Source organism: Pieris brassicae, chromosome 5, assembly GCF_905147105.1.
Source record: "Pieris brassicae chromosome 5, ilPieBrab1.1, whole genome shotgun sequence".
Classification (NCBI taxonomy): domain Eukaryota; kingdom Metazoa; phylum Arthropoda; class Insecta; order Lepidoptera; family Pieridae; genus Pieris; species Pieris brassicae.
The window spans coordinates 3,886,407-3,901,281 of NC_059669.1; the positions used below are offsets into that span (position 1 = coordinate 3,886,407).

The window sequence follows — 14,875 nt, forward strand, 5'->3', positions numbered from 1 at the left end:
TTCAAAAGGCAAAAAAATAAAATGTGATTATTAAAATAGTTATTTGTAACCGTCTTATAAACTAGTAAAACTGATACTGATTACCATAGACATTTTACGGAGAGAGTAGTGAAATCAAGTAGTAGTCCACCGCCCAAGGACACCTGCAACGCCGGGGACTAGCGGATGTGTTGCCGACCTTTCAGGCAATGGTACGATCTTTTTTGCCTAAGTATGAGTTCGGATACCTCTACCAGATGGTTCCACGAAGAGGTGGTGCGTGGCAGAAAGTGCCTTAAAAGAGCTGAGTTGTGGAATTCAGTAGACTTCTGATGGATCATTGGGAACTCTCTGTGCTGAACCAAGCTATAACGACAAATCCAATTTCGATGTAATTGTAAGCTACAATCTATGTTGACAAATAGAATGAACACGAAATGGAAGGCAATAAAGTCATTGGTTCACAAACAGTGTTGATAACGATTGACTATTAAAGGACATGTACTTCATAGACCTGATGACAAATTATTACTAAAACTTTCCTTTATAACTAAAACATGCTCTATGTTTTAGTTATACAATTATTTTTATACACTTAAAGAAGGCGAATGAACAAGTACTGGAGTGTACAAACCTCACACCCTATTAACAATAAACTAATAACGCGGCCATCAAACCGCGTTCATTAATACAAAACCGGTACATTTGAAAGGGCTAATTTCATGGAGAAATCTAACTAACCGCTAAGAGCGTGGTGCGGTTTGAACACGACCGGCGATATTGCTGACGTGGCGTAGCCAATTTCGCCTTAATTGTTCAAATAACAATGTTGCATCAATCCTTTTAATTTAACCCGCTTGCGGAAAGGAATCTAAATTATCCTTTGCTGACAATTGCACTGTGGCCTTAAAAGTTATTGGCGGAGTTGCAATTACCGAGAATTACAAAGCGAGCTATTCAAAGCCACAGCTCAGAGAAATTGCTGGCTTATTCTGATCATGTCGTTGGTGAAATAATACAATTCATTATATGTGTAATATAAACTGTATGTATAAAAATATACTAAGAAACTATTACAATAGCGTTATAACAATTATGTATTATTAATAAACTAATAAGTCTAAATTAGTTTTATTGGTCAAAAAAATTGAATAAATATTCGACCTAACGATGTCTATTCTCAATCAAATATCTTTTGTCTATGGTTTGTTAAACGGTTTGTCCTTCAAACCGATTGTCTACGCCAATATATATAATCTGTGGTAAAAGAATCAACCTCATAGTTCTAAAGCGCAGAAAATTAAATGCCCTTGGCGTCGCGACGTGTTCATCCCGCCGCGGGCTAGCGTCGAAAGTGGATAATGACTAGCAAATCCTCTACTCATTAGTTGAGATCGGACGTCGCACGGATCGATACCAATCGGCTTTGCCAGGTAAAGCTGTAATCGTAAAGCCAGGCTCTGTTATTAGTGAGCAAGGCATATATCACGCTCGACATTACTAGAGCCGCTGGCGTTAGCGCCGCAATTACTCGAAATGAAAACTGTTTTGGTATCGACTTATTTCAAAATAAATCCTTTATGGGCAAATAACTTAGCTTTCGGCTTATGACAGGAATATCACAATAATGGCAGTCAATTAGATAATGTCGGATAAATCACTTTGTGAATTCTTAAATGTAGTTGTAATTTATTTGTTCGTATTAATGAATGTGTGAATTCGTTGTGTCATCGGTAACATGACGAGGTGCTCGTTTGCGACAGCCTCGCACTCACTGAAGCTGCGAATTGATTGCTTTATTGTGTCGTTTCGTGGCGTTCACAGCTCACAACGTGCTATACATGATACATGAGGCCGCTTGCTGGACTTATGGACGTTGACACTGTGTAATTGTCACCGACCACACTACATGAAAATGTCGAGGGAACTGTTATACTCATGTTCATTGTTTTTTTCTTAAGGCGCCTAAAATATGTATAATTGCATTAAATGACCAGTCGGAATATTCATACAGAATATACACTAATAAAAGTAAGACATTGTTTGACTGGAACAAACGACGTGTTACATAGAATTAAGAAAACAATTCGCCAAGTCTGCGCAAGTTAGTTATTTTCATTATATCAACAGTCAAAATTATATCCTCAAATACTTTTCATAATGCCACTGGTCGTTGTGTAAAGAGGTAACATCGAGGCCAAATTGGGGGCGACAAAACGTGTCGTAGCTGTAGGTGTCTAGTCCTGTATCTATTTCAATAGAGCGGGCTGCAACAGGGAATCCGATGCGGTTACCGAAGGCGAGATGTAGTAGCGGGGGGCGGTCGTATCGCGATTGCATCGGAGAGCAAACAAGCGGGCGGGGTGTCGCCGGGGCCGCTCAAATCATATTACCCCCATCTCACACCCGGGCCGTGCCACACACGTCATTTGAGTGTGCGTCGCTATGGCGACGGCCCGGGTCGTGCATGATATTAGTACGTGTGCGACTCATCTCCGGGCGTTTAAACTTAACGCCACCCGCCCCGGGAAATTAAAACCGGGCCCGGAGCGGAAGTCGCGGACCACCTCGGCCCATCCGATCCAATCTACTCCCCAACTCTTACGACTTTACAATGTTCACCGTTATATTTACTTTTGACATCACCAAATTTTTTGTCGATACTGATAACTTTTTTATCGTTTATAGTAGATTTTTTCTTCATTACCTCTTAACAGCTACAACGGAGAGCTTTATCTATCATTTCATGATACTGACACTGTCTCTACAAAACCATTAACTCTATTTAAATACTTCAACATAATTTATGGCCCATAATGAACGGTACATACAAAATACAGCAGTAGGTACTCACATTTGAAATAGAACTCCTCCCCTACGTATGTAGATAACTACACATTTGCTTTGCTCAAAGACATTGTCGCTTTCAGGCACCTCATTAGAGCGCGTCCCATGTGAGCCTACCCAGCCCTCCCGCCACCCGACCACCCCACTCACATACAAAGGAGAGCAATTCTTTTCCTGAGCTCGCAAACTTGGATGGATAATTACAGTTAGGTAGAACCCATTCGTCCTTAATGTCTCCAAGCCCTTCTATATATAAATTAAGTATATGACACGCTTTCTCAGCGTCTCCGTTGTTTAATGCGACGGAAAATTACCGAGACTCGTTTATTCTTCAAATGAAATTTTCGTATTTAACTAAGGATTTAGATGGAAATTCTTTTGATTGCTTTTGTGTAGATTTATCAAGATTTTTGATGAGAATATTCAGCTATGACATATTCATTTGAGATGGGAATAAACCATGTTATAACGTTCTACTCAAACAGGTACAATCAAAAGTTCAAACTGCGTGTCAGAGGGGCTTTCAAGTAGTCGATGGACGATAAAAAATTGGGCGGTGAAATTTTATAAACAAAGAGAGCAGGCCCAAAACGTTTTAGTGTTAAGAGTGGGCCCATAAACCGTTGACACGCACCCGTAAAATATTAACGATAGTGAGTAGAAAAATGACGACTATCAATGTAGGTAGCGATACGGTCGCGACGCGGTACAAATAATGGCCGGGCCGAATTTATACGCGGACCCGAATTGCCCTGATTGAATATTTTACCACGCCACGAATGCTTTCCACGATATTTTTCTATTTCGTTGCCCATTTCTACTATCAATTGCTTAGTTTTCCCCTTTAATGTTATTCGTGCGACATAAGGCTTTCTTATATAAGTGAAAGAGTTTCCATTTTATTCCTTTACAACGCTCTTAAAGACTTATTATGTTGTAAATTTAATTCAAGTTTTTTATAGTTTTATTTCATTTCGATAATCTATGTCGGAATATATTTTCTCTACCTGTTACGAAGGTGAACAGTTGGAGTGTATAAACAAGTTAAGCACGCAATTATTATAGTAAAACTAGGGGTAGATTTAATAAGGGAATCTTGAAAAACATGGACTATGTATTTTAGGGCGATGGAATCATGAACCATATTAGTTACTCGTTACGGCGTCTCAAGTGCCTTCCTAGAATCGGAATTTGTATAAGCATTTCAGCTGTATATTTTCTATAAAGTATGTTTATAATACATAGTGTGTTTGTATAAGTACATTTAGATTGATTGACCATAAAAAACAGCACAATCAGACATTTAAAATAGGCATGAAAATGTCGTATTAAATATCATAACGCCATAATAATAAGAACATTTAAGTTATTTATAATTGTTGTCAAAAATTATTTTCCCAACAAAGGCACCTTGTCTAAAATAATTTCATTACCTCCCCCTTGGAAGCATATTGTTAGTAAAATAGCTAAGTACCGAGTGTGATAAAAGTCTTTAACTAGCGTGATTAGAGTTTATTAAAACCAGTTATTTAAGTTCATCAAAATATCCACATAGGTTGCTACCTAATTGAGACTAATCATACAACATACATGGAAAAACTTAATATTTTGGTTACACATCTAAGATAACTTAAAAAAAAACAAGTAATTCAATTGTTTATTTCTCTTAATTTGACAGTTGTCTATGCGTCGTTGTATTGTGAAAATAAGCATAGGCATAGCCGCTAGCTTTCCCAGGCGATTGGTGAAATGTCTTTTTTTAACTGCTGCTTCTAATAGCCTGGCTAGTCTATGCTTATCGAGAATAATCTTCCAGGAATACATTGGCAACTAGGCTATATATATAAAATTCGTAATAGGAGCGCGTTTAACCAATTCAAAAGGGCATAATGAACATAGTAGACTAAAATTGGGACGGCTGATGGTGACGTGTATCTCGTTCGTATATTGAGTTTCTCTTTAAACATTATATATCAAACCTATAAAAAATATAACTATAAACCAGATCTAGGTTGAAAAATCCTTTGGAATACAAGCCCATAATGATTAAGGCGGACAATGAACCTTTAAACACAATAACCTTTAAAACGTGTGAAGATTGAAAATAGCTTCTTGGACGTTGGTTTATAGCTCATTGAGATCTGACGCGAACGCTATTCTCTTAGAGGAATCGCAAAATCACAATACGTGACATTGAAATTATCGCTCTGTGGGAGCCACAGGGACCAGACTAAAACAAAATAGTTTCAACAGTGTTGCCATGTGAAATAGAACGTATTTTTCATGAAATATATTATAAAATAAGTATGGCTATAATAAAGATTATGACTCAAGCTAATATGATTAAAATTGATAAATCAATAATAATATTAAGATTTAATGTTTACATTAACAAGATATGGCCATCAATATTTAGTTTTTAACTAGCTTATCCCTATGTTACCTTTTATGTTTTTGTATTTTTCGCGTATACTACATTTCACTTGAAACTGCCATAAACTAGTGCCATAATAAAACGAATTAAAAAAAATTGATAAAAAATTTAACGAAATCTCTGTCAATCGATACATAATTCAAATTCAAAAGCAACATTAAACTTGGACCTTAGATAGTACCGTGTTGTTACCATGGTTACCGTGTTTTGAAAGGAGCATTTATATCCTTAGAAATACAGTACAACCTCTAGTTCAGGTCGGAGAAGGTCGGTTCAGGAAGAAGAAATATTAACAATGAAAAGTTATTTGTCTGTCAAAGTTGTTCTATTACATAAACGAATACTACATATTACTAAATTAATTAGTGTATAGTATGGGTAGGTGTCAAAGTGCCTAGATGTTTAAGTTGGCATCACTGCATTAAAACAATGAGCATTGTCGCATGACGTGTGACCGGCGCGTCTCGGTCGGGTCGGGTCGTGATTGGCCGACGCGGGGTAGGCGTGGCCCTGCGCGCACGCAAATAGCGCAGCCTCACAAATTAAAACAATAAAATGAAAGTGATAAAACAAAGTAAGCTCTGAAGAGCATTCGTTATTGAGCTTTAATGGCTGTGGGACGATAGTTTTCGATTTATTGAATTGTTTTTATAAGTGCGATCGAGTAAGTATACCTAATGGGTGTCGTTAGACGATGTATAGTATCAACAATTGCCAAGGAATCAAAGTCTAAAGCATCAATGTGTAGGAATCATGAAAATTCGAATGAATTAACATTTTGTAATTAAAACTGTGTAACCACAGAACCTGTGTTAATATGCATAATATGTAATTTTATATAAATACTCGAATGTCTGCATTTATTTCAATCGATAGTAATACTAACGGTTATAACAATGGAGTTTTCATTTCCCCAGACTACGACGGAAAGCATTGATTCTCGAGTCGTCACTGGAAAGGCTTTCAATGAGAATGCTCCGTAACGAATGTACTCTCATTTACTAATGTGTCACATACAGGCGGTGTTGTTTCACAGGCTCCCCCCTTCACCCCGGGGGGAATAGGGGGATTTGGATGACCAATGAGCTCGCTCTTACTCTATATAGGTGCATATTAATTATTAAGCAGCTATAAGGAGATATACGAGACGTCTCTGTTAATGGATTTTTAAAGAGCTAAATATAGTTGAAATTGAAATGTATTGAAAGAAAACAATTTTTTATCGGGTTTAATAATAAGTTTATAATAATACAAATAGTAAAAAAATTGTTTTCTTTCGATGTGTAAAAGCTATGTTAAGACAATACTATGCCTTAATAGAAATAAGAAAATAATTTTAATTCTTAATCTATTATTTAATCATCTTAACGTATATTATAAAATTCAATATATTTTGCGTTTTTAAATAATAGCTCGATAGTAGGTAATAAGTAGGTAAATCAGTCTTATTATACGTAACAAGGATATTAAAGAATTTTCGTCAATTATATTTAAGGCAATTCCATAAATATTAGAGACAATTTTGCAAGTCGTTGCCTGATTTATAAAGGAAAATGTAATGTTTTTCCTCAAACGAAGCGCTGAGAGCTAGTTAGCCGGCTAGGAGAAGGAGCAAACATTCGTCGTCAAAGCGTGATTGTGAAAAGGAGCGTGATTATTAGAGTGGCCGTAGTTAGCGGAGGCTTCATTAGAGAGGGGGCCGGGGGGGCTCCGGTGGGTGCTGGGATCTCATCTCGACGGGTGCATCGCGGCTGCGCGCGCAAACAAATTAAAAACGTAAGACGCGCCCTAATCAATAGCTGACTACGCCGCGAAGCCGAATTAACTCGCCCGAATGAAAAAATGAACAAAATTATATTCGCGCGAGACCCCACACCCTCATCTCGCGGCCGTCCGGCCCCCGCCCGAGGAAATTGCTTTTCTTTCAGCGGGCGCCGCACACACGGTCTCTACGAACGCGAGAGGGTTAACTCCGCACACACAATATTATAATTTACGTTTCCTCGTATATCGCGCAGTAAGTAGGTACTTTACCTGGGCGGTTCACGCCCGCTCAGCCTTCGCTAAATCTGAGCTTTATACGTTCACTTGACGCGACGAGAGCGATATTAGTTTCCAGCCAACTCCTCTCCAACTACGATATTTATTAACCCTATACTGGCTTAGCAATATAGGGTTTAACTGTTCGAAAAAAATATCTTTATTAAAAACATTAAGTAAATTAGATAGCTATCGCATTTATAATTTAAACAAACTTTAAATGATCTATCACGACATACTGTTTGCAACATGCTATCCAGGTTACGATATACGACTTATATGGGTTTCATTTAAAGTCTGTAGGTATAATCGAAGACGTGAAGTGTAGATCTATCTATATGAAGGTGTAAGACAGAGTTTCTCATTAATTGTGCCGACGAAGACCGGGCCGGCCGCCCAATTAACGCGTGGGCGAGCTTCCACCGCCCTGAGCCGGCCAATGGCGGCCGCTGGGGGATTAATTAAGTAACTTCCCGTCAGCTCCGCGCCCCCCCGCACCGGAGACTGCGGACACGCCCGGAAAACTAACCACCTAATGAGGGGAGATGACCTCATGTTTGTGTGCTTTGTCTGTGTACGTAGAACTATGTCCGGTACGTCGTGTCGCTCTTTGTATTATGTAATGTACAACGGAGTGGTGCTAGTTAAATTTTTCATAAGCTTCCATTATTGCAAGCAACTTGTTCAACTACATAGTGGCTGGTAAGAAGTAAGCTTTGTTGTGGAGAAATATGAACAACATTTTTGCGCGCGTCCTTCACTTCCTTGCTATTATATGAGGAGGAAAAAGCGATGTAACAACGAGATGATTAAAACGTTCACTTACTATATGCATGGGAGTCCTAAATTTAATCCACATGTATTACTGGTAAGAAAACGTGAAAAATAACCCATAGAATTATACGTGGGACCGTTGGGGGTGCCGAAATAACTAATAGTTTCCGCGGGGGCGTGTTAGCATTTTTCTTCTGTCGGTGACGGGCGGGCGGGGGTGGATGTAGGCCCAGTTTCTGAGTCCGATCATTTACACTTCATCTATTCCTTTAATAACATACTCATGTTCAGATATTTGTTTCAGTTTTTTTCCCAAAACTGATGCATAATTTCATACGATGTCCATATTCACCTTATTAATACATTTTCACGAATTATTGACAAGTATACACTAATCACAACTTTATAATCAGTACCAACTCATGGTTAAGATTTTATTTGTTTCCAAACAAAAAATGGATATAGGCAATGATTTAAAAAAGATTAAAAACAGTTTCATTACAACAAGCACTTCTGTTATAAGATAACTGCGATACGAAAACTTCGATATATACAAGTTTAGTATACATTTTGATATTAAAACATCGGATTAAATTTAAATAAACAATCGATTTATCATTCCCGAATCTTACCTAACCCATTAAACATTAGCATAGAAAAATAAAAATTCATATTGCAAATTCGAAACGTCTAGAGTTGACGTAATCCCATCGCTTTAATAACACATTCGCTTAATCTTTGCACGAATGCGAATTGAATGTTGAGTGGAAGAGAATAAAAACATCTCGTTTAGGCAAATAGTGGCGCATTTGGAGTCGTAGTGAGGTGCGTGAAAGGCCCATTTAGAACGGGGGAAGCGACGCGAACGAAAACTCAATTCTTTCCACCTACATCTGTTTTACGTTCCAATGAATAGGTGCATGCAAATAAACCTACATTATTGTTTCTTTGAAGGGTGAACGCGACGGATTGAGATATGCGTTAGAGTTATGTCCGCGTCGAGTGTGGGTGGTGCCTAGACAATGACAAAATAAACATGCTGCTTTTTAAGATGATTTTACTTTTACTACCCTTTGTATAGTGGCAAGCATTGTAATTTAAATGCGGTGTAGATAGATTAATCGAAGATTGGAACGGCTAAGAGGTCCTTGTACCTTAAGCGGAAAATATTGTATAATTATGGAGACACACGATGCTGTATTAGAAAACCAATATTTGCTTTTGAAATGGTCAGTTGTGCCGATCGACACTTTATATTTAGATGGGTTTAAATGGAATTTCAAATCTTAATCTAGTTTCAAGGGCTGTCAAAGCATTTCTCGGTATGACATTAAACATTGCCAGCGCTCAAGACTTGATTGTGACTTGAAATATGGACCTTAGAGTTGTTCATTAGTAGGTACTAGGGTGCAATCAAACGCCCAAACGACACGCCCGGAAAACTCAACCCTTTCGTCTTAATTACTACGCCTTACTTCAGCGGCGTTCCCCCATTGGTCCGTCCGTTTATCGCTTATTCGCCCTAACGTTTAATTGGTCGCAAGTAATTAATGCTCGGTAATCGCGTCGCTGAGGGGACGATTCTAATTTGAATTTTTAATTACCTCTATAGACGCCCATTGGACGACGCTTTCCTCATTTACATAGAAACAATACCTATTGTCTTGATGGGAGGTTTTATTTTCACAGGGAATTAGTATGTTTATTTACTTAGTAATTTAGTTAAAGTCGAGTCGCAAAGTTATAAATAACACAACATCAGCTGTGTTAATATGCACTAAACAATTATATGTTAATTAAACTATGAAAACATTCCATATTCAAACTTTCACATTTGTGATAAGTAAGCTTTAAAGTAATACAGAATTACTCTCTAACAGAAAAATAATTAATAAGTTTTGAATAATTCAGATAAGTATGAAAGAAAAAACAGTGGCGGAGAGTTTCTTGCCAGTTCATCATGCCCGCTCTACCCCCTTAACTTGCTCCCTTAACTGGTAGTAAATCTAAATTTAGAAACAATTTAACATCTTTTCTGTTGACGTTCATAAGCGTACTTGGTTATATATATAAATAAAGTTATTTTGAGTTTGAGTTTGAAAGGATCTCTGGAAACCAAGCTAAAATTCTACTAATTTTTTATTTACTCTAAAAGAGGAACAATCATGGAAATTATAATTAAAATCAATTCAATTATTTAAACGCCGGCAACATACTTGCCTTTACTTGCATACTATAGAAGCGATTCATCTCAAATTAGAGAAGATTTTTTAAATTACAATTTGAACTGAGCATAATTATTTATTTGCCATTATTTGCCTGGACATTGTTTTTACCACCAAAGGTGCTCACATACGCGAGATAATCGTTTTTATTCCCGCAACCAAACATGGATAATCTCGCCGTATCACAATGCATAGGGAATTAACTGTATTACAATGGAACAAGCTATGCCAATACTGCAAAACTTCACAAAAATCGTGCTTACCATAAATGACTCTCCAACGCTTGTATTGAAGGAATACTTTGGAACAAATTTTGAAACTATAATTTTAATTACATTATAAATATGTAAACGTATTGTATCCTTTGCTAAATCACGGGTAGGTGAACGCACTTTAATAGAACTGGATAACTATAATAATTCAGAATTAAAGTCTGTGAAACATTTATTTTATCCAACTGCGTTAATAATTAAAATTCATTTTTTAAGCCAATCATTAAATTATATATACCAGAGGCTACGAATCAGATCTTTAATAAAGTAGATAATTAATAACAGAATTTGTGAAAAATCAGAAAAAAATGGACGTTTATAAGCATTATGCTGGTAACAGATAGTAAATTATGATTATTAATATATTGGACGCAACGTTATTATTATTAATAAAGCTTTATTAATTAATCCATACAAAAAGTGGTTAGTTAACATTCCTTTGTATTAGTAATAGTTGTGTTAGTATAAGTTTAAAAAAAATTAAGTTTGTTGCTGTTTTCTTTTCAGTTTTTGCATAATTTTAGGGTAAAAGCCTCATCCATGTTTTTCCATTTTTATTTGTCTTGATAAAGACAACATTATTATAGCGATTCCTAAAGCTTATCATGAAAAGATTAAAATATTGATATATAATGCGATATTATTATTATTAGGTACCAAATCGTAAAATAATGAATAATTTATTATTCAATCTACATATAAATAAATATGAATCGAAGACAGCTGGACGAAATCGAGTATTTATTAATTTATGCCTTGAATTGTAAAAAATAACAATTTTAAAATATAGTTTTATTAAGTATATAGGTTTTTATTGCGGAAAAGCGAGCAGTCTATATGGGGTAGCAAAATATGTTTGTATGTAGCTACTAAAAAGATAGGCTAATAAAAACATATTAAGACGAAACCAAATCTTCAGGGGCAGCAGCTAGTTAAAAAACATATAAAACCTCTATTTAATCAGCCTGTTTTCTATATTTGATTTAAAGTTTAAAGGTATTTTAATTATAAGTATTACGTAATACGAAGTGCGAATATATAGATCTCTCCCTAAGGAATTCATCCTATAGAAATAAAGGTATTTGACAGAAGGCTACTCCCGTATGCCGAATTAGCTCATTACAGCGGTCTCGAAGGCCTTTCTAGATTTATTCAGGCTCAATTCGAATGAGGCCAGACGAGGGCATTCAAATTCGGTGCACTCGTGTGTTCTAGTGTAATGACGTGGCGCATACATTACTGAAGTTAAGCTTAGTCAATACGAGTGCATTGTAAATAGTAATTACTTACTTATTTATACAGAATTATAAGTCCATATGGTTGTTGTGTTAGTTAGATTTTCCTAAAAAATATATTAGTAGGTTAGCTTTAATGTATATGCCATCATAAAATTATAAAGGATACATGGAGTTCGTACATTGCAATGACCCATGTAAGGGCACAACAATACAAAATGGTTCAGGTACCTACTAATAAGTTAATCACATTCCTTCGTATTGTGAACGTATTTTGACTGAAAAAGACAAAGCTTTATAGCTAAAATTACAATAAATAGTATTCTAAATATTATAGGATATGTTGTGCTTTTAGTACAATTATTTTGTATTTATGAATTTCTTGCAGTTCCAGTCGTTAATTCGCTAATAGGACTAAACTTCTGAAAAGATTGCACATATTTTTCGCTGTATTATATTAGTTAACGAATTACATAGTAGTTAGATTATTTCTTTTTCGTGTGTAAATTTTTTATTGGTTATGTATTCTTCTTGATTAAGGATTGGAAATAAATAAATAATTAATATTTTAGTGTTTCCTGTATTGTTACTGTCTTAGTGTTATATAAATATATTACATAATTTTAAATATAAAAAAAACTTTTTTATTATCTGGTACTAATATATCTCATCATTTTTAAAGAACCTATTATATATCTATTTTCCTAAGATTTCGAATATTTTGGTCAAGAAATAAAACAACACCATAGTTCTCAGTTCAGTTCAGTTCAGTTATAGAAAAAAAACTTAATTTTAACACTATACAAATTCTCGTGTAACCAAACTCCTCTGAATCGGCTTGACCGCTTTTGTATAAGTATATTCTGTAGGTATTCTGTAGTAGGTCTGAGCATAGGTCGTAGTGTTTTTTAGTTGGCTAAGTGGGTATTTCCGGTCACTTTTTTAAAACTTTAACCTTTAAATATTATTACTGTTTAATGGTAATATGGCAAAATAACGTTTGTCGGGTCAAGTTGGAAGAGTATAAAAAAAATTGAAAACCCAAAGCCGTTACATAAGTATCTATTTCTATTTATATCTCTATAAATACAGCTTCCTTTCAACAGACTGGTCTGGAACGCATATAAATGAATAAATTATTCTTTTGATTGTGAATTTAAGTATGCGACTTCAAGTCTGACATTGAGCGACATTGCCGGCCGCAGAGCGCCTTAATAAGGTAAATGAGATGCGGCCTGCGCCTGCGCATCGTGAGCTTGAATTAGCACCAAACCCACCTCACTAGCGCTAACAAATGCCTTGTTACCGTCTTAAAAGAGTAACGGGAATCCGAGGGATGGACGATTTATAATTTGCTACCAAACAAGTTTTTAGAGTTGTCAACGGAGTAAAAAGGTTAAAGAAAAAGAAACAAATGATTTTTTGTATTAGTTATTCTTAAGATATGAAAAATATCGGGATTAAAGAGTCTTCTGAGCCCAGAAGACTAAAGTTACATAATTAAAACTGTCCGATGGGGACGTTAATTCGAATAATAATTAAGTTCCCATAAAAAAATGTCGTGAGAATAAAGATCTTTAAACATTAATTTAATGTGTAAATAGTAATACGGAAGGTGGGCTTTTACTATATAAGAGGTCCTCAAAAAAATATAAATGTGTGTGTATCTTTTGTAAAAATGAATGAATGTTTCAAGGAATAAATAAGGATTAATTTTTTTTTTATTAATTATGATATTACGTGGAGAATACTAAGAAAGACTTAGGCAGGAAGTAATTGGTATTGGCAAGTTAAATAAACTAGTATTAACTGATTTTAACGTTGTTAATTTATAATGATATTGTTTAATAAAACAAGCAGCTGACAGTGTCGCCATTGCTCTGATATATTTGGATAGTTCGTAACGTAAAGGCTTTTTCAGGGAGATTAAAGGCGATTTTGATAACGGCTTCTTTAGACCAATCACCGCGGCGGAACAAAAGACCGAGGCTACTCATCGACTAGGTGGACTGACGACATCGTCAAGGAGATTGGCTCGCAGTAGATACAGAGACGCCCGTGCTGAGCGTACTGGTGGAAAATGGAGGAGGCCCACATCGAGAAATGCACTAAATGAAGAGGTTACTGTTGTTGATGACACCAATCGCAGACTTGCGACATGATCTGTTGTCCCATCACAATCAAACGAAACGTATCTTTCATATTCCAGTTTAGTAGTAGATGTATTCGTATCACGTTATCTATAGGACCACTGTTTTGGATAGCTCGAAATATTTAAAATCTATCGTGCTTTCGCTTACTGCCAAGTTTTTCCAATAAAACATTTATCGTTATTATTCCTTTAACTGTCGAATCAAATTTACGTAGTAAGTGGTACGGGTCTTAAAAATAAATAATGATATTTCTAATATATCTCAAGTTGCAGCAGAGAATGCCTATTTAATACTTATTTAATCTGTAATTTAAACTGAAATAGAAAAGGGCATGCCATTGCAAGATGTACAGACAAAAGATGGACCGTCGAAGAGGCCGCTAAACTGGAGATCTCCAGAAAAAAGAAATATGGAAAGACCACAAAAGTAATTGGCGGACGACATTATAAAGGTTTCTGGGGAGAAATGTATGGAGGAAGTAAAGAACCGATCCAAATGGAAAGTTCAGGAAATAACAATACCTAACGTAGACTGAGTGTATAACAACAAAAATGTAATGGAACCAAAGTGGCTTTTTTATTATTTATATACGAACCTTCACAGAAAAAAACTGGTTCTTAAAGTCCACTATATGGAAAGGCGAGGGGAAAGAAGAAAGAAAGCAATGGATAAAGATGAAAAAAGCCGCGATATTTGGAAAAAGCTCGAGCAGGCCTTTACCCGTAAAGGGGTTTCAATCAATGGTACATAAGGAAGTTAGGATAACACGAAAACTAAAATGTATATTTTACATTGGTAAATATTGGTAAAAACGAGGTCTATTTGTATTGGAAATAAATAAAAAATTAAACCGTCATCAGATAGAAAAGTTATTATCCCCGTTCTAAGCAAATTAAGTTGCGGCCAACAAAATTCG

General features: G+C 35.8%; 1 protein-coding gene across 7 annotated transcripts in view; it reads right to left on the reverse strand.

Annotated features, from left to right (window-relative positions):
- Positions 1 to 14,875, reverse strand: part of LOC123710206 (protein-L-histidine N-pros-methyltransferase) — a 53,969-nt gene that overhangs the window by 2,487 nt on the left and 36,607 nt on the right. The window lies entirely within an intron of this gene.